At 37.6% G+C, this 20,138-nt stretch overlaps 1 protein-coding gene and 1 pseudogene across 4 annotated transcripts in view; one reads left to right on the top strand and one right to left on the bottom strand.

Annotated features, from left to right (window-relative positions):
* The window catches only part of USP12 (ubiquitin specific peptidase 12), a 155,833-nt gene that overhangs the window by 134,748 nt on the left and 947 nt on the right, over positions 1-20,138 (bottom strand). Inside the window, exons 2-3 of one of the 4 annotated variants that reach the window (XM_044381710.3) lie at positions 14,127-14,227; positions 5,302-5,389 (exon numbers count right to left, since the gene is read on the bottom strand). The exons of 1 other annotated variant lie outside the window; for it this stretch is intronic. The gene's annotated coding sequence lies outside the window, so the exon portion shown is untranslated. Of the gene's footprint in view, positions 1-5,301; positions 5,390-14,126; positions 18,184-20,138 lie in introns of those variants that run through there. 2 more of the 4 variants (XM_044381708.3, XM_044381709.3) reach the window with 2 other exon arrangements.
* Positions 5,108-5,801, top strand: LOC130543216 (protein FAM162A-like; annotated as a pseudogene).

The raw sequence follows: 20,138 nt of genomic DNA, 5'->3' as shown, positions 1-20,138 counted from the left end.
ATTATCCAGCCTGAGGAGCAGAAGGAAAAAAGAATGAAAAAAATGGACAGAGTCCAAGAGACCTGTGAAATACCATCAAACACACCAATATACACAGAATAGATGTCCTCAGAAGGTAAGAAGAAAGAGAAAGGATCAGAAAGAACAATTGAAGAAATAATGGCCAAGACTCCCAAATTTGATGTGAAACATGAAGCTCTCACCCAAGAAGCTCAATGAACTCCAAGTAATATAAAATCTAAGAGATACACACTAAGACATATAACCAAGTTGTCAAAATCCCAGGACAAAGAGAGAATCTTGAAAGCAGCAAGAGAGAGACAACTCCTCAGATACAAGGGATTATCAATAAAATTAACAGCTGATTTCTCATGAGAAACTATGGCGGCCAGAGGCAGTGGATGACAAACTTAAATTACTGAAAGAGAAAAACTGTCAGACAAGAGTTCTATATTTGACAAAACCATTCTTCAACAATGAAATTAAGACATTCCCAGATCAACAAAAACTGAGGAAATTTGTCAGTAGTAGATCAGCCCTACGAGAAATGCTAAAGTGAGTCCTTTAGGCTAAAATAAAAGGACAATACACAGTAACCTGCAGCCTTATAAAGATGTAAAGACCACCAGTAAAGGTAACTACATACATATATACAAAAACCACCATCATTATATTTTTGGTTTGTAACTTCTTGGTTTTTCTTTTTCACATATGATTTAAGACACATGCATAAACAATAATTGTATATCTATGTTAACCAGCACACAATGTAGAAAAATACCATTTGTGACAATATCGATATAAAAGGGGGACATAACATATATGGAGTTACATAGAGCAAAGCTTTTTTTTTTTTAAGATTTATTTACTTATTGTAGAGAGAGAGAGAGAGAGCATGAGTGGGAGGGACAGAGGGTAAGGGAGAGAGACTCTCAAGCAGACTCCATGTGGAGCCCAACATGAGGCTTGGACTCATGACCCCGAGATCACAACCTGAGCCAAAACCAAGAGTCTGACACTCAACCGACTGCATCACACAGGCACCCCAGGACCAAGGTTATTGAAACTAACTTAGCATATATTCAAACCAGATTGTTATAAATAACAATGTTAATTGTTAACAATTAAGCCCCAGGGTAATCACTAAGAAAATAACTAAAATGTTATTTAGGTGAAGAAATGAGAAGAGAAACAAAACAATGCAATAGGAAAGAGTTAAACACAAAAGAAGGCATGAATGAGGCATTGAGGAGCAAAAATGGTATAAAACATATAGAAAGCAAATAGCAAAATAGGCAGAGTAAGTACTTTCTTATCAATAATCACATTAAATGAAATGTATTAAACTCTCCAATGAGAAGATAGACATTGACATAATTAAATTAATTAAATTTTAAAATGATCCAAATATATAGTCTCTACAAGAGATTCATTTTGGATCCAAAGACTCAAGTAGGTTGAAAATGAAAAGATGGAAAAAGATTCTATGTAAATCGTAATCAAAAGAAGGTTGGGTAGCTATATTAATATCAGATAAAGTAGACCTTAAAGAAAAAAATTATTACAAGAGAAAAACAAAGACATTATATATTGATATAAGCATCAATCCATCCAAGAAGATATAACGATTATATCTAATAAAAGATTCCCACATAAAAAAGCTCCAAAATATAAAGGACATCCAGATAGGAAACCTAATAAAGTAGCTCCAAAGCATATGAAGCACCCAATAAAAATGCCTAATAAGAGAGCCACAAGATAAATGAAACAAAAACAGACAAAATTAAATGGAGAAATAGACAGTGCTATAATAACAGTTGGAGATGTCAATATACCATTTTCAATAATGGATAGAACAACTAGACAAAAGATCAAGGAAATAGAAGACTTGAACAATGCTACAAGCCAGTCAGAACTAACTGACATACACAAAACACTCCATTCAAAAACAGTAGAATACACATTCTTCTCAAGTGTATATGAAACATTCTCCAGAGTAGACTATATGTTAAGCAACAAAAGGAGACTTAGTAAATTTTAAAAAATTAAAATCAAAAAAAGTATCTAATCTGATCATAATAAAATAAAACTTCAAATCAATAACAGAAGAGAATCTGGAAATTTTTAAATTACATGAAAACTAAACACATTCTTAAACAACAATTAGGTCAACAAACAAATCACAAGACAAATTAGAAATTACTTTGAGACAAATGAAAATGACAACACAACATATCCCAAATTTATGGAATGCAGTTAACCAGAACCCAGAGGGAAACGTATAGCTGTGAATGCCTATGTTAAAAAAGAAAAAAAATCTCAAATCAATAAACTAACTGTACACCTTAAGAAACTAGATAAATAAAAGCAAAGTAAATCCAAAGCTAGAAGGAGAAAGGAAATAATAATGATTAGAGTGGAGATAAACCAAATAGAGAATAGAAAAATAACAGGAAGAATCAAGGAAACCAAAAGCTAGTTCTTTGAAAACAGTTCAACAAAATTGACAAATTTTCAAACCAGAAGACCAAGAAAAAAAGAGAGCAGGCTCAGATTACTAAAATCAGAAATGAAAGTGGGGACATAACTACTAACACTGCAGAAATAAAAAGTATTATAACATACGATGAATAGCCACTCTGGGAAACAGTATGGAGGTTCCTCAAAAATTTAAAAATAGAGCTACCCTACAACTCAGCAATTGCACTGCTCGGTATTTATCCAAAGGATACCAACATAGTGATTCAAAGGGACACGTCCACCCCAATGTTTGTAGCAGCAATGTCCACAATAGTCAAACTATGGGAAGAACCCTGATGTCCATTGACAAATGGATAGATAAAGAAGATGTGGTATAGATATACAAGGGAATATTACTCAACAAACAGAATGAAATCTTGCCATTTGCAACAACGTGGAACTAGAGGAACTAGAGGCCATTTTGCTAAATGAAATAACTCAGTCAGAGAAAGACAAATACCATAGATTTCACTCATATGTGGAACTTAAGAAACAAAACAAATGAACATAGGGGAAGGGAAGAAAAAATAAAATAAGATGAAAATTGAGAGGGAGGCAAACCATAAGAGATGCTGAACTCTAGGAAGCAAACTGAGGGTTGCTGGTGGGGAGGTAGATGGGGGAAAGGGATGATTGCATGATGGGCGTTAAGGAGGGCACTTGATGTAATGAGCACTAGGTGTTGTATACAACTGATGAATCACTAAATTCTACTTCTGAAACTAATAAAAAAAAATACTATGAACAATCAGACTCCAGCAGAGCAGAGAACCTAGATAAGACTACCAAAACTGACTCAAGAAGAAATAGAAAATCTTAACAAATCTATAACAAGTGAAGAGATTTGATCAGTATTTAAGAAATTTCCCAAAAAGAAAAGGCCAGAAACAGATGGCTTGTTTCACTGGTGAAGTCTACCAAATATTTAAAGAAAAATTAACAACAATCCTTCTCAAAATATTCCAAAAAATAGTACAGAAGGGAACACTTGCTAATCCTTTTTATCAGGCAGCATTACCCTAATACTAAAGCCACATGGGGCTATCATAAGAAAAAGAAATTACAGACCAGTACCCCTTATGAATATAGATACAAAAATCCTCAACAAACTACTAACAAACAGAATCCAAACAGAGTCCTGGATTTCATTCATCCCAGGATTGCAAGAGTGGTTCAACGTTTGAAAATCAATTAATAAAATACAGCACATAAATAGAATGGGGGGACTTCATGATTATCTCAATTGATAAAGAAAAAGGGCTCAACACTATTCAGCATACTTTCATGATAAAAGCACTCACTCATAAAGGTAGGAACAGAAGACAACTTCCTCAACACAATAAAGGGCATTTTTGAAAACCCTCAGCTAACATTATACACAATGGTGAAGTCTCAAAAGAATCCCCCTATGATCAGGAGCAAGGCAAAATTGCCCACTTTCCCCATCTTCTACTCAACATTGCACTAGTCCTAGCCAGATAAATGGGTCAAGAAAAAGAAATAAAGGCATCCAAATAGGAAAGGAGCAAGTAAAACTACTCATAGATGACATGCTCTTTTATATAGTATCTCATAAAGAATCCACACACAAAAAAGTTTAGAGCTGATGATTGACTTCAGCAAAGTTACAGAATTCCATATCAACATAAAAAATTAGATGTATTTCTCTATGTACCAGCAATGAACAAGCCTAAAAACAAAGTAAGGAAACAATTTCATTTATAAAACCATCAAAAAGAATAAAATACTTAGCAATAAATTTAATCAAGGAGGTTCAAGACTTGCATGCTACAAAACATTCTTGAAAGAAATAAAAGCAGACCTAAATAAATGGAAAGCCTTCTTGTGTTCGTTTGGAAGATTTGATATTATTAATAATGGTAATAATTCCCAGAGGGATCTACAAATTCAGTGTAATCCTTATCACAATTCCAACTGCCTTTTTCTCCAGAAATAGAAGTTGATCCTAAAATCTTTGGGAAATTTCAAGGGACTCTACATAACCAAAACAATCATGAAAAATAAGGTCAAAGTTGAAAGACGCAGATTTTCCTATTTCAAAACTTACTGCAAAGCCACAGTGATCAAAATGGTGTGGTACCAGTGTAGATCACTGGGATAGAGCTGAGCATCCAAAAATAAGCCCATACATCTTTGTCAACTGACTTTTGTTGGGAATGCCAAGATCACATAGTAGGAAAAAAATCTCTTTTCAATAAATGGTGCTTGGACAATAAGATAGCTAAATGTAAAAAAATGAAATTGGACTCTTACCTTACACCACATGTAAAAATTATCACAAAATGTACTGAAATCCTCAATGTAAGAGCCAAAACTATACAACTCTTAGAAAACATAAAGGCAAATCTTTGTGACCTTGGATTTGGCAATGGTTTCTTAGATACAAAATAAAAAGCACAAGGAACAACAGAAAAAATAGACAAATTGGACTGCATCAAAATGAAAACTTTTGTGCATCTAAAAATACTATCAAGAAAGTGAAAAGACAGGTGGCGTTTGGTGACATTGAACATGCCGGCGCTGTCACCACCCACAAGGCACTGGCAGGTCGGTAGAGTAGGCGGCCATGGGGAGCCTGTATGACCTGCACAGGGCGGTAGGAAGTTATTTTAGGTTATATGAAAGAGATGTCTCCTCATCTCTAAGACTTACCAGAAATCCTGATTTGAAGACAATAAGTGGATTTTGCACCAAACCACAAGTCAGTCTAAAAGCTCCATCCTACACTTCCAGCTGCAGAGCGCCAGGAAGCAAACTTACGTTTTGGGAGAGGAAGATCCTGATAGGTCAGGTGGCTTCAAAAAGGAAGATGAAATCCCAGAGACTGTCTCTTTTGAGATGCTTGATGCTGCCAAGAACAAGATGTGGGGGAAGATCAGCTTTGTCATGATTGCCCTGACAGCGGCAGGATGCATCTCAATGATTGTTGAGGGCAAGAAGGCTGTCAAAAGAAATGAGTCTTGGGGCGCCTGGGTAGCGCACAGGTTAAGCGTCTGCCTTCGGGTCAGGGCGTGATCCCAGCGTTCTGGGGTCGAGCCCCACATCAGGCTCCTCCGCTATGAGCCTGCTTCTTCCTCTCCCACTCCCCCTGCTTGTGTTCCCTCTCTCGCTGGCTGTCTCTCTCTCTGTCAAATAAATAAATAAAATCTTTAAAAAAGAAAGAAAGAAAGAAAGAAAGAAATGAGTCTTTAACAAGCCTGACCTTAGAAAAGAAAGCTCTCCTGAGAGAAGCAGCAGCTATGGCGGCCAAAACAGAGTAGCAGAGGTATCCATGTTGGCTGCATTTTGGAAAATGCAGGAATAATGTTGCAGCAGTTAGTTGGTATTAAAAAGAATATGGAATGAGGATCCATTTCAGGAAAGTATGGTTTGCACAAACTTATAATTTCCCCATTTCTACTGTAGTGGTACATATATATTTCCTTAAAGAAAAAAAAAGAAAGAAAGTGAAAGGACAACCCATGGATGGAATGGGAGAAAATACTTGCAAATCATATATACCCAGAGTATATGGACACTTACCACACAACAAAAAGACTGACAACCCAAATTAAAAACACTCAAAGGGGGCGCCTGGGTGGCACAGCGGTTAAGCGTCTGCCTTCGGCTCAGGGCGTGATCCCGGCGTTATGGGATCGAGCCCCACATCAGGCTCTTCTGCTGGGAGCCTGCTTCTTCCTCTCCCACTCCCCCTGCTTGTGTTCCCTCTCTCGCTGGCTGTCTCTCTCTGTCAAATAAATAAAATCTTTAAAAAAAAAAAAAAACACTCAAAGGACTTGAATAGATATTTCTCCAACTAAGGTGTTTCAATGGCCAATAAACACATGGGAAGAGCCTCCACATCATCAGTCATTAGGGAAATGCAAACCAAAACGACAATGAGATACCATTCATTCCTTTAGCATGGATAGAACAACAAAAAATGGCAAATAATTGCTGGCAAGGATATAAAAGTACATTGCTGGCAAGAGCGTAAAATGATGCAGCCACTGTGGAAAAGTTTGGTGGTTCCCCAAAAAGTTAAACAAAGAATTAATAAACGTCCCAGCAATTCCACTCCTATGTGGAATTCCAAAAGAACTGAAAACAGGAACTTGAACAGATCCTTGTATGTCAATGTGTATTGCTGCAGTAGTCACAAGAGCCAAAAGGTGGGAGCAACCCAAATGTCCGTCTGCTAATGAATGGACAAACAAAAATGGTATATTCATACAATGCAGTATTATTCGGCCATAAAAAGAACTGAAATTCTTACATAGGTGGCAGCATGCACAGACCTTGAAAACATCATGCTAAGTGAAATAAGCCAGACACAAAAGGTCAAATATTGTATGATCCTATTTGTACCAGGTACCTGGAGTAGCCAAATCACAGAGACAGAGAGCAGAATGGTGGCTGCCAGAGCCTGGGGGGAGGGAGGAAATGGGGAATCATTGTTCAGTGGGGACAGTTTCAGCTCTGCAGGGTGGCAACGTTCTGGAGTTGGACAGTGGTGATGGTTGCACAACAACGAAAATGCACTTAATGCCACCGTGCTCCTACACATGGTTAAATGGTACATTTCATATTGTGTATATTTCACAATAAAAAAATACCTTAGAATCTTCTTCAAAAATATTTCAAAAATGGCAATGTTGTTAGACTGAATATATAACTTTAGAGAGTAACACCTTTTAAGAGTACAGTATTTATTTAAATGTACGATTTGGCTGCGTTTAGTGCATTCACGGTGTTGTACGACCATCACCACTGTCTACTTCCAGAGCACTGCATCACCCCAGAAGGAAACCCTGTACTCGTTAAGTGGCCCCTGAAAACCCCTTTATGCTTTCTGTCTCTATGGATTTCGCTATTGTAGACATTTCATATGAATGGAATTGTACAACGTAGGGCCTTTTGTGTCTGTCTCCTTTGCTTAGCATAAAGTTGCTGAAGTTCATTCATGATGGAGCACGGAGCAGCACTTCATTTCTTTCTACTTTCTCCTTTTTTCTTTTTGTGCTTTAGGAGGGTTTTTACCTTTTGTATTTACCTTATTGTCAGACACATTATTTTGATATGTAAAATGGTTTCCATAGTCTAGGCTAGCTCCACCTACTGACTAATCTTTCCCTCACCAGCTGCTTACTTCTTTTTCGAGATCCACTTTGGAATCTTTTTTCTTTTGTTAGTGAAAAACTTTTCAAACATACAGAAAGACTAGAACAATGAACACCTATATCCATTGCCTAGTTTTAATATTAACATCTTGCCATTTGTTTCATCTGGGTTTTACTGAAGTATTTGAAAGAAAATGAGGCGTAACATTGGTCAGCTTCGGGGGATGTCCCAGTGTGTCTTAGCCGAAGTTTCTCATGTCTCCTTACGCTCTCAGGGAAATCCGACCTTCTTTTCTCCCTTTCCCTCACATAAAATGTCCAACACGAGTCCCTCATTCATCATTCACTCCTAGTCTCTCAGGCTTATTACTCCCAGTAATGCCAGAGTAGATTCATATGTGCTTGTTTACTAGGATTGTCTCCTTCTTCTGAGAACAGTTCCCTTTCTTTCCGCCCAGATTGTTCTCTCAGGAGCTACAGTTACAATACAACTTCACACACACGTGTCTCCTCCTCCTGTCACAGTTGATGGGTCTAGAAGTCTTGTGGCCTAAGGAGCACTTTCCCACTGCTCTTGGATTTAGGACCTGGATTGTTGACATGGTTTCTCTGCAGGGGGCCAACTTGGTCCGCTGAGAAGCTCAGGAGCTCTCAGCGGTCATGTTTCCATTACGTGTTGGAAGACGGTTTGCCACGAGAGAGAACAAGGAGGCTGATGCTCAGAACAAATGGAGCAAACATCCTCCATTGTTATGAAATTGACTTTTTTGTCTAAGCTCATTTAAATTGGGATTTTGGCGCTTGCAGCCAGAAGAGCATATATGTAAGTGTGATGTGGCCTAGGGGATCTCAACAGGGAGAATCGGGCAAAACCTTCAGGCTACCCCCAGGTAAAAGTTGTAAAGACCACTGTAAACAACCCACCTGAACCCAAATTCAAGACTTGAAGAGAAGCTGTCATTCTGTGGGTATTTTCAAGGTCTCTCTACCAATATAAATACACCAACCTATACGACTGCTTAAAAAAAGGAAAGAAAAGAAGTCATGGAGTTTACTGACCTATGTAGAATTTAGGATTTCAGATGGTTACTTTTGTATATTACACATTCATTCAAAAATCAAACTATTTTATTTTGTATCTACTTTTTGTAGAAAGTGCCTACGGATTGGGGAGCCTGGGGGGCGCAGTCGGCTGAGAGTCCGACGCTTGATTTTGGCTCAAGTCATGATCTCAGGGTGAGATCGGGCCCCACATCGAGCCCCACATCGAGTCCCACATCGAGTGCTGCGTGGAGCCCCACATGGGACTCTGTGTTCAGCAGGGAGTCTGCTTGAGATCCTTTCTCTCTCTCCCTCTTCCCCACCATGCTCTCTCGCTCCAAAATAAATAAATAAATCTTAAAAAAAAAGGGGGGGGCCTAAGGAAGTATGGTGCGCTTGATGTTGAGCAGGAATATATATTTCCTTTAATTTGTGGTTCTGTATTTCATTCTAAACATGATCAAATCCACATCCACAGACACATAAGAAATAGGAACATGTACACATTTCACAGATTGTTAAACATACCAACACACAATAAAAAACAATTAGCAAGCTGGAAAAATATTACTAAGCCGAAAAATTCAACATTTGTTATTTATATAGCAAATTCTTCTTAAATATCTACCTAGCCATAGAAATGTGTTGGTCCTTTTCCTAGACCATATATTACTGAGTGAAAATAATTTATTCACAGTTTTGTAGCCTCCGATAAAATGTATACTTCTCAAGGGTATGGATATAATCATATAAATCAGGTAATAATCCAAAATGTGTTCGAGTACATGTGTCCCAATAATGTTCTCTCACCTACTCCTATAGCTTGATGCCACCCCCTCTGGCCAAGTCTTCCCAGATCTCCCGGATAAGGAAGGATCATGCGCTACTGTTGTTCTCATAGTCTCAGCTGGTCATTCATGGCACATATAAAGATTATCATTAAATCATCTCCTAATTACTAGTTTATTATCTGTTTCCATGGAGAATATGTAATTTCCCTAAAGACACAGACTTTGTTCCCCTTTCAGGAATGGGGTTTCCAGTATCAAGCAGGCACGTAATGAAATGCTTGGTAAAAGACTAATGAATAAATATGTCACACCACAGAGAATCTTATAAAGAAGGGAGTCCACAATTTTTGTAAGTTGTCTTACTTCTGGCTTGTATAGAGAGTGAGAATGGAGAAGGGGGTGCATACTACTGAGGAAGGCATGAGTGAATGTAAGGTTCTGGCATTTGAGGGCCTCTTTCTCTCCCAGCTTCTAGTCAAATGTCAATTAGAGCAAGGTTTACTTTTTATTACATATAATCATAGTAATTTCTCATTTTGATATCCTGTGTTTCAAAATCTTTTTAACGATGCATTGTGACAGATGTTAACCAGACTTTTTGTGGTGATCATTTCACAACATATACAAATACTGAATCATTATGTTGTACACCTGAAACTCACATATTACAAGTCAATTATGCCTTAATATTTTTTAAAAGAATTTAAGCTATAAGTCTCCCTATAAGCACTGCTTTCACTGTATCTCATATGTTTTGTTATATTTAATTTTCATTCATTTCAAAGTATTTTCTTATTTCTATTATGATATCTTCTTTGACCAATTAATAACTTATAGTGTGTCATTTAATTTCCACATGATTATGATTTCCAGAATTTTCCTTGTGTTCCCCTGTGGACTGAGAACATACTTTGTACGAGTTCAATTATTTTAAATTTTGTGATACTTGTTTTGTGTCTTACTGTATGGTCTATCCTGGATAATGGTCCATGTGTGCTTGAGAAGAGGTCTATTTTGCTATTATTGTTCAAATGTTCTATAGATGTCAGTTAGGTCTAGTTGATTGATAGTATTAAGTGTTCTAAATGCTTGCTAATTTGTCTGGTTGTTCTACCCATTATTGAGATGGGGTAATGAAGTCTCCAACTATTATTTTTTGAATTGTCTGTTTCTCCTTTCGATTACCTTCAGTCCAATCAAACACCCCCAACCCAAGGTTGCTTAAACATGTCTGACATTCTGTCCACAAGATCTATGCACCTGCTCTTCTCTCTGCTTGACATGCTCTTCTCTCAGACACCTGCATGACTACCTTCCTCGTATTCTTCAGATCTTTGCTCAAATACCCTTCTCAGTGAGGTCTTCTCTAATTGCTCTATTTTAAATTTAACATCTCGTCATCTCCTCTTTCCTGCTTTTTTTCTCCATAGCACTTGTCTCCATCTGTTATAATGTATATATTGTAACATGATACTGTACATAGTATACTCTTCATTATCTTTCTTCTATTAGAATGTAAACTTCAAGAGCACAGGGGGTTTTGTCTGTTTTATTCCCCTGTATCTCCAGCCCTAGATCAATGCTGCCACATAGTAGGTGCTCAACGAATGTATGCTCCATGAATGAATGGTCAAATGCCCTGAGCACAGCTTGAGGAAACCAGTCAGCTGGGCAGCAGACTAAGTTGGATTATTATTAATCTCTAGAGGATTCAAAATATCAAATCATTCCCGTACAAGACTCTGCAACTGTAGACGATCATTTTTTAAAAATTCCATTCATGTGATTAAAATGACCCATATTAACACTGATTCAGTTGGGTCAGCTTGTTGTTCCCTTCTATTTCCATCTTTTCCATCTGTTTCCAAATATTTTTTGAGCCTTTACTATAATACTGTGTGCTAAGCACTGAATACAAAGTGGTAAGCCTAGAGTGACAAAGTCCTTGCCTTTATGAAACTTACATGATAGTTTTCTGAAATTCACTGTGCAAAAGTCAGCACACCACTCTCCTCAGTTTCAGTACCTTCCCCTAGATCAACTAAAATTAAGTAGAATTCTACCAAATGATTTAAATTGAACCTTATCAATTTCATGCACATAAATCAGCTTTCAAATACCACAGAAATGGAGCTTGAAGCGCTACAGATACCTGGAAACTAGTTCAAATAGGTGACAGTGGAATTGTGTCCATAACATTTGAAAGCTGAGTGCAAACTGGCAGCATTAAACTGATGTCTGCCAAAGGTTCTTCACGTAATTTTCTGTTTCAGCTACAAATCCCAGTGCTAAAACCGTTAAAAGCATTTGTATCAATTATTTTGCAGAAATACTTTGATGCCATTGTGGTTCATTATAATGGTTAAAGTTATTGTCAGTCCCCCCCCCCCAAAAGCCTATTTCAATAATTCCTGGCATAAAGGAAACTGTAGCCAGAGTAATTTTTCTAATGGCTAAAAACGTTTTAGTCTTTTGTCAACAAGTACGGTAGTTAAAATATTTCAACCACAGACTCTTCTTATTCCGTCAGACAACAGCCAAGCACCTGAGTAATAGTTCAGAGGCTGAGACAGGACACTGAGACGGTCAGCAGAAAACTTTGAATCTATCATAGGACAGAAGCCTCATTGCTCACCTATTTCATTTGACAGCCAGAAAGACTGTTTTGAGAAAATTTTTGTGGGTTTCTTTTTAAAGTGTTTCCAAGATTAATCTTAACAAGCACAACCAAGTGCTAGTTCCCCACCTGACTTTCCCACAAAATTTGACCTGTTTGACTAATAAGCAGTTGCACTGGCAATCTGAGGACATGACGGAGGAACAGTGAAGCAGAATCCGTTTAATTACAGGATAAATTACAAATTGAAGACTGTCGGCTCAAGGCAAGTCAGCAAAATTGTACCAGGGCTTGTTCAGAATTCACAAAGCAAAATGGAAATAACTCCATGTGTCCAGGTTCCTGAATAACTCTGCAGAAGCAAGATTACTATGGGAACATGCATATTTTGACCTGGGACTCACCTTAATAGTATAATAGTCAAAGTTGGCTACGAATGGAGATGACTTCCAGAACTTACAGTGACATCCCTGGCTCTCCTCAGGAGGTCAAAGCCGACCCAGCAGTAACAGAAGTAGCGGACTAGGACAGGGTTCTTAAACATTTTTGGTCTCAGATCCCCTATACCTCTTAAAAATGAATGGGGGCCAATCAGAACTTTTTGTTTATGTGCATTTTTATCTATCGATATTTACCATATTAGAAATTAAAATGAATAATTTCTAGGAATATTCATTAATTTATTTAAAAAGAATAAAAACCTCATATATGATAATATGACATCTTTTTATGACAGATAACCATATTTTCCAAAGCAAATTTTTTTTCCTTGCATTTCTCTTTTGCTGCACCATTTGGTGAGAAGTGTGGTACTGTGTTACATTTTGCGATACCCTTAAGGTCTAGCTCCCTGGAAAACAGCCGGACACTCCTGTCTGCTTCTGCATGGAATCTATTGTCATACGCTATTTGGTTGAAGTACATGAAGAAAATCCAGTCTCACACAGGTATGCTATAAAAGGGAGGAGTATTTTCATAACTGTTCCAGGTAATTGTGGCTAATCTTGTTTGATACTATACCAACACTCAACAAGTGGCAGATTTTTTAAGAGCAGTTGCAGTGTGAAATCTGAAATGCTATTGGTGACCTTTTCATACTGATACATTAAAATCTATTGGTGTGTCTTACACTTCAAATGATCTCTTCCCATTCCTTGCTTTGCAACATTATGGATTGGTCACCTGAAAATATGGCTTACTCGGGCAGATAATCCAAATGTTGACACATTTAATTACATAAAACAAACTGTATTTGTTCATATCCCCAATGATCTGATCAGAAAAGTATCTAAGTTGTAGGAAGCTGTCAGGCTCACAGTGGTGGATACAAGTTTTCTAAAATTATAATTTCTATTTGAAAGATCAAATTTTCGTTGACAACATTGCCAGTTGTTTCCCTCGAAGTAGCACTACTCTGGTTAAGTTCATTTATCGGAAAATATCAACCAAATACACAACTCTGACAAGCCATAGTTTATCTGTTGTTCTTGCAAGTAAAAATAGTGTTCAATGGGACAAAGTGGTGGTTAGTTTAGCTTTCAACTCTAACAGCAGAAAAGAGGTGTTTTTCCCCCAATTATTGTACTGGTTATATAGCACAAGTATCTTATGTGTGGTTCCCATTTTGTGACACACAATTTATTAAAAAGATGTGTACTTAGGGATGGAGAGCAAATAAAATTAATGATTTTTACTGCCGTAATCAAGCATATTATTAAGTGAACTGACTTTTTTTTTTAATCCTAAGAGTTCATGGTGGTGAAAAGTACCATAATGACCAGTGCCACCGCCTTGATTCATGGTAAAACTCTAGGCTGTTTTTCCCATTATTGCTTTTGCATCATCAGAGAAATGCCAATGTGGTATAAAAGGAAAATGATGTCTCAACACTATTCTGAAAATAATTTTACCTCCCAACTGTCTTGCAAGGGTCTCAGAGACACCCAGGGGGTCCATAGACAAGATTCTGAGAACACCTGGACTATGAGAAGAGAAGCTATAAAAGAGCCCAAGGGAGATGGGAAGCTTTGTACTTACCACGTGTCAGTGCTGTACAAAATGGAAAAGATGTTCTACATTCATTATCTCCTGTGCGATTATAAATACAAGCTCCTCCTGAACCAGTATCTGTGCCTCCACTTTAAGGACAAAGAAACAGGCTTTAGGAAGTGATAGAACATAGAACCTAGTCTCTCTGACTCCAGAACTCATGTCTCCCCCACCCAAGTAGAAAAAGGTATCTTCCTTTTAGCTTTGATTTAGGGACCCTCTTGCGAAGTGCCCACCCCTGCCATAAGCCATGCCCCCACACTATCTTCTGACCTGTTTCCATGTCTGGGCCAGCCTTTGACTCTGCCAGTAAAACTACTTCTCTTACTACCAGTTATCTAAGCCAGAGGTGACAAGAATATGGCCTAGGAGGTCTTTTTCTCCAGTGAGCCCCCATTGGACGTTAATAATCTTTACGTTTCCATAAGCCTGGAATTGGCCTCAGAAACATCTCAAGTCAGGTCCAGGTAGCCATACTCAATTAATCAATCAATCAATCAGAGCTAACAACAGACATGAAATTTGTCAGCCCTGCATCTCTAAATCATTATGAAGCATGTGTGTGGGAACAGCATGAACCTCCTCCTTCGTTACAAATACAAAATGTAAGTTTGCCAGGAAGAGATGTGGACAGCTCCAAGTGATGGAATTACCTATAAAAACTAACAATCATTAAGAGTAAGGATTGTTGACCGCAACTGATGAGTCTCCCTGAATTTACTACAAGTTCAACAGTCCACTACCTACTACGAAACTCTACATCATACCTGTTTCCACTTTTCCAAATTGTGCTTTACTTCTAAACATAGTTGGGCTCCCATAAATCGCTGCAATGCCTTCCCCAATTCTCACTGCAACACCTTTCCTGTCTGAACACTTCTGATATCTGACTAGGTTCTTCCTCATATTGTACTGGCCTTAACATCTAAGATAGTTGAAGATATTTTCGAAGCTGGAGGAAAAAGCAGCATTTGGGAACAGAAAAATCTGGATGCAGACAATGAGGACATTGTTTTGAGGGCTGAGATTCCATCTGAATGTCCACTCACATGATCACAAGCCTGTTTATGCTTCGCTATTTTCAGGTAGAAAATCAAATTGTGGAAGAGTGCAATGCAATCTTTGCCTCTTTGATTAAAAAACGGATTTTACCTTGTTCATTACCCTGCCCCTGGCTTCTTGGGATCTCGGATGAAAATTTTTATGGAAAAAGGATTATTTTATGTAATTATTCTTCGCGTTTTTCAATTATTCATAGTATTTCAGTCCCCATTACTTATCACTAAAATGACATTTCTCTGGAGACGAGGAGTCTCATTATATACTTTCTACACTAGAAATTCCTAATCAGTTCTCATTTGAAATTGTTCTCCTACCAGTCTACCAAGACAAAGGGCAAATCAAAAGGAGTTGATTGATACTCATATGGAGTTCCCCACTAGAGCCTCAAACATAGAGGATGGATCCATGTTTCCTCCTAGCTTGGAAAATGTGTCCTGCTGGAGTTAAACTGCCAATGTCCTCTGAAAACCAGAATAAAAAAACATGTACCTTATCAAAATCCCTTCACAGGGGAAAACATGAAAATAGAAATAGAGATGTGACTTTAGCTTAATAAGCAAAAGTTATGGATTTTGTTTAGTACTTTATTCAAGCCTGGTACAAAAGTACTAATGTTCCTCATTTTAGTAAGTCACATTCCTATTCATTTGTTGACCTTATTTTCTAAAGCTATTGGACGACTTTCCTTTCTCTGAGTTTTTAAGGTTGTTATTCATCTCTGTGCTTTTACAGAAGTTAAAATACCCTCTGCCTCAAATATTCTTGCCTAAAATACTCACTACTTGTTCTATGGTCAAAGTGTTACTCTCAAGTCCAACCTCTCTGTGAAGCTTCCTTTTCGTCCAGGGGTCGTCTCTCATCCACTACCTTCCTCTAATGTAGGTGCATGGCATCATCCATGGAATGCCCATACTGTTCATGTTCAATGTCCTCTATTTTACCACTTAGAATATTGGAATGCACTCACTTTTTTCTTCCACCGAACTCTTTGTAGAATCCTTGAGGGCGAGGGTCATGTTTTATTCATGTTTATAGTCTCATCACTCAGTGCAGTACCTGATATAATCTAGATGCTAATAAATATTGAATGAATTTTGAGTTTTCCTTCTTTCCACATTTAATTTACTTCACACTTTTTTAAAGTTTCAATGCTTTTCTTATTCTCTTTACACTAATCATCTCAAAGTAGAGACAAATTGACTATTGGTCAGGAAACCACTCTGGTTTTCAGATGTGTACGACAAAGCTAGTGACACAAGTCTATTTTAAAAGCCTGTAAAAAGTAAAAATAAATGCCTTAGTCTCTTCAGAGGAAAATGCTAATAAAATGGGGGGTTCACTCTGAAAATTCATTTGGCAATTTTTTATGGAGTTAGACACACACTTACCTTGTGGTCAAGCAATGTTAAATCCGGGTAGTTTCCCAAAAGAAATTAAAACATATCCACAAAATATTTATGACGGTTTTATTCATAGCATCCAAAAATTGCAAACAATCCAATTTCCATCAGAAGAATGTATAAATAATCTGCAGTATATTCACATAGTGGAATACTACTTAGTATTAAAAAAGGAATTGGAATTGGTACATATGACATGCTGGAATCTTGAAAACAAGCAGCACAAAAAGAGCCAAACAAGAGCACACACCGTATGGTGCCATTTATATGAAATCTAAGAATGGGCAAAACTAATCCATAATTACAGAAATCATAATATTGCATGGTTCTGGTGAGGGAGAGGATTGGCTGGAAAGGAACCTCAGGGAATTTTCCACAGGGATGGCAATGCCCTATATCTTCACTGGAAATACTGGTTACAAGGTTATAAAACTTAGTAAAAAATCATCTACTTGTACAGTTAGGATCGGTACATTTTAGTGCATACAATTAAAATCTATCTCAGTCTCTCTCTCATGTATTCACACATACATACACATATCTGTGTATATGTATGTATACACACATATACACAGATCATACTGGGATTCAATTATTTACTTATTATTCAATTAAGTCAAGAACAATGTACAAAGTCTAAAATGGTGGGTCACAGCAAGGACACGCTTAATTTTGGATTTGCTGTACTATTATTTTTATTTTCTTAAATATGATTTTCTTAGGCTAAAAGTTATGATTTTGGTTACATTTAGCCCGGACCAACTGATGAGTGGGGTAAATAACAGAATATGCTAAAAAACAGAACTGACTTAGAATTAAAATTTTCCTATGATAAAGATTTTTTTTAAAGTTACCTAAAATAGAAGTAATTGCAAATACTTTGGTCACAGACATTTGTTTTTGCTTTATAACTTAAACATCATTCTAAATTCCTAACTATGTAGATATATAAAGCAATGTATATGTTAATGTTTAGGAAACAAAAAGATGAGAAAGAATGAGCCATCTGATATGCATAAAGGCCAGGAGGCTGGAGAGACCTGGCCTGGGTCAGGGACTACGAAGACAGTGGGAGCTACAGTGAACTGGGGCAGGAACCAAGCGAACCTGAGAAGCTAACCAAGAACTGGTTTACGCAGGGCCTTGTAAACCAAGGTCACGAGTTTAGATTTTATTGTAAGAGTTAACAGAAAGCCTTCAGAGGACTTTAAGCAAAGTCATCATACAATCAGGTTTACATTTCTGAAACATCATTCTGGCTACTATGTAGAAAATGGACAGAGCAAAAGCAAGAGAGAAAAAAGTGACCTTAATGGGTCCATTGCTAGTTTGGGAGAGAGACTGTAGTGGTGGTGGTAGAGATGGAAAGAGGTAGGCCATCTGCAGATGTATTTTGCATGTGGAACTGGGACAAAATTTGCTGATGGATTGGATATGGTGGGAGGAAAGGAAAACTTAAAAATGAAACCAAGGCTTCTGGTTTATGTTATTTACTGACATGGGAAATATTGGACTGAAAACCAGTTTGGGGGTGGAAATCATAAGTTTTATTGTGGACACATTAACTTTGAGATACCGAAGGGTATCCAAGAATAGAAGTTACCCTGAACAGTTTTGAGAAGAGTCCTGAATTTAAAAAATAAATCTGGTAGTAAGCAGAATAGAGATGAAATTTAAAATTCTAGGTATACACAGAATTCCCCAAGAAGAGAATGGAAAAAGAGAAGAGCAGGAGAACTAGTTTCAGATCCTGAGGTAGCCTATTTAGATGACAGGAAGCATAGAGAAAACCAGCAAAATAGGCTGTGGAGTGGTCAGAAAGGGTGTTTCAAGGAGGGAATGGCCAAAGCTTCCGAGAAGTGAAGAAAGACATGAACAGAGAATATCTTTTGGTGTGGGTAACATGGAAGCAGCTTTAGCGGCATAACTAGGGCAGAAATCAGATTAAACTGAAAACAGAATGGGAGATAAGAGATAGTAACGTTCATGTATTAGCTTAACCCATATGACCTTGCTGAAATCGGACAGTTTTGATGTACAAAAACAACAATTTCAAATGATTCTTTTTTAAAAAGCTTAATGGAAGAAAATGTGGAGCAGTACAGAAGGAAAGATGAGGTCAAGTACAGCCAGGAAGGTGGAAGGAGAGGGTTGCGGGTTTTGGGTGGAAAGACCAAACCGGGTTTGTACATTGATAAAAATGAAGCAATTATCAGCTGAAAAAAGGTGAAGAAAAGGGATGGAAGATTTGGTTATCGAAGAAAAAATGTGAGGTAACCTTTACAGAGAGTAGGTACGAAAACTAACTCTGGAACTGCAGTGGGGATGTTAGGCACCACTTGAGAATTCTTGATCATGAATGTATGGCAGGGGCTAAAAGCTCCAAAGCCCGCAGGGGCAAGACAAGTAAACAACTGAAGCAGGATCAGTGGACATGAAACTCAAGAATATATATCCAATCTAGGGGCGCCTGGGCGGCACAGCGGTTAAGCGTCTGCCTTCGGCTCAGGGCGTGATCCCGGCGTTATGGGATCGAGCCCCACGTCAGGCTCCTCCGCTATGAGCCTGCTTCTTCCTCTCCCACTTCCCCTGCTTGTGTTCCCTCTCTCGCTGGCTGTCTCCCTCTCTGTCAAATAAATAAATAAAATCTTTAAAAAAAAAAAAAAGAATATATATCCAATCTAAATGGGGTGGACACTGGATTGCTACAACCAAAACTGTCGATCCTAATTTGCCACATCCTCTGATTTTTCAAGAGGAGCCAGAAATCTTGATTTTTACGTGACGTATCTTAATTTTAAAAACCCTCTATGTGTTGAAGAAAATGTGCATTAATCCAAGGTTGCACATTTGTTAGGACAGTGATATGAAGACTGACTTGAGTTAGTTGAGGTGGAGTGACCGTCATGACGAACTACTAAAAATTAAGCTGGATAAAGAAGAATATAGAAGCTAAAGGGAATTAATGCTTACAGTTAAGGTGGAGTCAATGTATTAAAGGAATAGAAGACTGGCTCCTGATTCCTCAAGTTCTTGAGCAAGTGAGCTCAAGGCTAAAGACTACAGTCACAGAACGTATAAAAATAAAAATTTTGGAGCCTGTGCAGTTTTCAGAAGTTACAAATTCCAGATTCATCAGGGCGGTAAGTCAAACGCAAAAAATCAATGGGATAACGTTATTTAAATTCAAACAGGTTAAGGTTTTTGTTGCTTAACTGACTTTTAGAAAATACATCATAAAAATAATACAATGAGAAAACCATCAGACAAATTCCAGTATTGGAACATTCTACGAAATACCTGACCAGTACTCCTCAAACTGTCAAGCTCATCAAAAACAAGGAAAGTCTGAGAAAGTGCCACAACGTTAAGGAGACACGATAATTACATGTAATGTGGTATCCTGGATGGAATCCTAACGGAAAAAGAATATTAGGTAAAATTAAGGAAGTCTGAAAAAACAATGGATTTTAATTATCAATAATGTATAAAATCGGTCCACTAATTATAACAAATGTACCATACTAATGTAAAATGC

This window comes from Ursus arctos, unplaced genomic scaffold (genome assembly GCF_023065955.2).
Source record: "Ursus arctos isolate Adak ecotype North America unplaced genomic scaffold, UrsArc2.0 scaffold_10, whole genome shotgun sequence".
Taxonomy (NCBI): Eukaryota; Metazoa; Chordata; class Mammalia; order Carnivora; family Ursidae; genus Ursus; species Ursus arctos.
This window is presented reverse-complemented; position numbering and strand designations above follow the sequence as displayed.